Source organism: Microtus ochrogaster, chromosome 6 (genome assembly GCF_000317375.1).
Source record: "Microtus ochrogaster isolate Prairie Vole_2 chromosome 6, MicOch1.0, whole genome shotgun sequence".
In the NCBI taxonomy this organism is placed as follows: domain Eukaryota; kingdom Metazoa; phylum Chordata; class Mammalia; order Rodentia; family Cricetidae; genus Microtus; species Microtus ochrogaster.
The window spans coordinates 72,315,445-72,318,879 of NC_022013.1; positions in this window are offsets into that span (position 1 = coordinate 72,315,445).

The window sequence follows — 3,435 nt, forward strand, 5'->3', positions numbered from 1 at the left end:
ACACACACACACACACGCGCGCGCACACACACACGCACACACACACACACACACACACACACACACCCATATATATAATCTGACATATGTTCCAAAAGAAGATGTTCTAGGAGTTTAATTCATGTGGCAAAAGACAGTCAAGTCAGTCTGCATTTTAACAAAACTGAATTTCTCATTTCAATAATGAAACAGATGGCAGGGAGTTTGTGACCCCATTCATCGAGATGCCCCTGTGAGTGCTTAGAAATGTAATCTATGTCTTCACTTCCTAACATATTATATGCACCAAGAATCAGAGTAGATACTCTATAAAAAAGCTCAAAACCAACCAACCAATAAAAAATAAACATCTCCAGCTTCTTATAATAGGAAAGAGCCTGGCAAACAAACTCTGTGGATAATTATTAAATCTGGAGGTAGGGAGAGCAAAGGAGACTAAACAAAACCAACTCTGGAGGACTGGAGGAATGCAGAAGTCAGACACTCGAAGGAGGAGGGTCATGCTGGGTAACACCCATAATTAGCCAACTTCCAGTGAAGACACCTTGAGTCTCGGCTGGGTATAATGACTAGACCAAAAGAAGCAGTATTCCTGGTGGGATATGATGTGAACACCTGTAATCCCAATACGCAGGTGGTTGAGGCAGGAGGATCATAGGCTCACAGACAGTATGGTCTAAATGGCAAGACCCTGTCAAAAGCAACAAAATGAAAGGACCAAGAGCCAGAAGTTCTGATGCTTCTAGAGTATCTGTAAACAGAAGCAGGACTTCCCTCCAAAATGGATTGAGCCTATATACTGCTGTGTCTAACAATACACACGTCCTGTATCCCCCAAGTGAATGAGTGGGTAGTTCTATGAATCATAACCATTGTTTATCATCATTTATGCCCTGGCAATGCTAAGCATGCATGGGTAGCCTGTATATGGGGGTTCTCCCATTGTTCCTGTCCTGGGCAGTCCTAGATGCTTGTGTTATTGTCAGACCAGAGGTTCCACAGTCTTCCTTTATCCTATCTATCCAGCATTCTTTTAGGTCTTCCTCTTCACCCTATCCCGTGCACTCCTCCAAGCAGTGCTATCTTTGTGCATCTGCCATCGTTCATTCTCATAACATGGCCGAAGTATCTCAAGTGCTGTTGCCACATCCTGTAGTTTACTTCCTTCGTTAGATGGAGGTGTTTCTCAATGTCACTATTGTGTCATTGTGTCTCTTCATGTGGTGCCTAGAATCCTCCTGAGACATCCCATCTCAAACATATTCAGTCGCTACTCTGAGGAGAATTTCATTGTCTAGGTTTCAGAGTTATAAAGATGACACTCAAGACCAGTGTCCCATATACTTGTACTTTTCTTGTTGTCATTATGTCTCTTGCTGTTCAAACCTTTCCTCAGTGCTCCGTGAGAAATGGAGCTCAGCGCTCCATGGGAGATGGAACTCGGCACTCCGTAAAGGATGGAGTTCAGCGCTCCGTGAGAGATGGAGCTCTGCTCTCCGTGAGAGATGGGGCTCAGTGCTCCGTGAGAGATGGGGCTCAGTGCTCAGTGAGAGATGGAGCTCAGCGCTCCGTGGGAGATGGAACTCGGCACTCCGTAAAGGATGGAGCTCGGCGCTCCGTGAGAGATGGAGCTCAGCGCTCCATGAGAGATGGAGCTCAGCGCTCTGTGAGAGATGGGCTCAATGCTCCATGAGAGATGGGGCTTGGTGCTCCGTGAGAGATGGACCTCAGTGCTCCGTGGGAGATGGAGCTCTGCGCTCCGTGAGAGATGGGGCTCCACACGTTTCCCAAGTTGCATTTGTCAGCCTCGTAGAGATTTTCCATCTGGATGACTAATGCAGAGGGATTTTTCCCCCAGTGTTGCTATCATCCCTGATGTGAATTATTAATACATGTTTTTATTTATAATCCATTACCTTTAAAAAAAAGCGTCACGGATGAGCGCGATGCAGCTGCACTGGGGCTCCTCAAATGTCTCTCTCCAGCTATTTTTGAAAGCTCTAGCATATTCCCCAACATGCTTCCACGAACGTGTTCTCTCTATTTACAGTCCCTTGTGGGTTCAAGGGAAATGTAAGCCTTATGTTTCTTTTTCATTTATACTTTACTCATCAAAATGTTTTTGTAAAGCAATTTCAATGTCCGTGGAGATTTTTATTACTGATTTTCTAAGAAACTCAGAGTTCTGCTTTGCCAATCACAGAGGGAGAGAATAACAAACAAGATCAAAGACTGGGGTTTGGGTCAGAACATGAAACCAACAATACTTGATGAAGCCTATTCTGAACTTGGCAGATCCATACCGAATCGCTGGGAGACCGTTCCCTTTGCTAAGTCCGGTAAGAAGCAGTGTCGTGTGAGAGCGTGTCCTTACAAGCCTAGCGCCCAGGCTTAATTTCCTTTTATCTACCCATGGACTATGGTATAGATAGCTGTTCATAAAACACAAAATATAGGGTGTGGGGCCTCCATGATAGATCCCATTTTTGAATATTTGATCCACAGTTCACGGAGTAAGAGGTGTGGCCTTGTTGGAGAAGGTTCGTCACTGGATGTGGACTTGGAGATTTCAAAAGTTTATGTCATTCCCAGTTAGCCCTCTAGCTTGCGCTGATGAATCAGATGCAGGCTCTCTGCTACTGCTCCAGTGCCTTGTCTGCCTGCATGCTGCCCTGCTGCCTACTATCATGGCCATGGGCTATGACCCTCTGAAACCGGAAGATTCAGTTCTGTAAGTTTCTTTGCTTGCGGATCTTACGACAGCAATAGAAAAGTAACTAAGGCACAGGTGTATGCAGATGGCCCCATTGGCGAAGAGCTCGGTGCACATGCATTAGAACTGACATTCAAATCTACACACTTTGTATGTCCTGTGCAGCTTGGCGGCCTCTCATCCCTGTGCTTAGAAAATAGACCAGGGATCGTGGCGCACTCAGCCTAGCCAGACTAGCCCAACTAGTGAGTGAGGGTAAACATCTAAGACTAATGTGATCCAAGAGGGGCTCTGCGGGCCAGTGGCGCTCCAGCCTGGGTGAGGTACCCTCTTTGATAAAGGCAGTTGTGGTCCAAACTGAGTATCAATGATGGGGACTGTAAGACTCCCTTCCAGAACCCATCCGGTCATCCAAGGCGTGCCTTCACTGTCTTTTAAACACATATTCATTACAGAACAGCATGATATTTCATTATAACATTTCCGTTCATGTGTGTTTTGATAACATTCAGCTTCCCTGTAATCGTCTTTGTGTTTAAGCAAATGTGGCCCGGACACAAAATTTTTAAAAAGGCATTGTTTCAATTCAGTTCCTTGTGCAACCCTTACCGCCTCCTGGTCAACCCTACGCTTCAGAGTGGAGACGGGGCAGTTTTTCCGTGTCCGTGCATAGAATGGACTGAAACTGTCTACGGATGTATGGGGTACAAGGACGGAGGGAG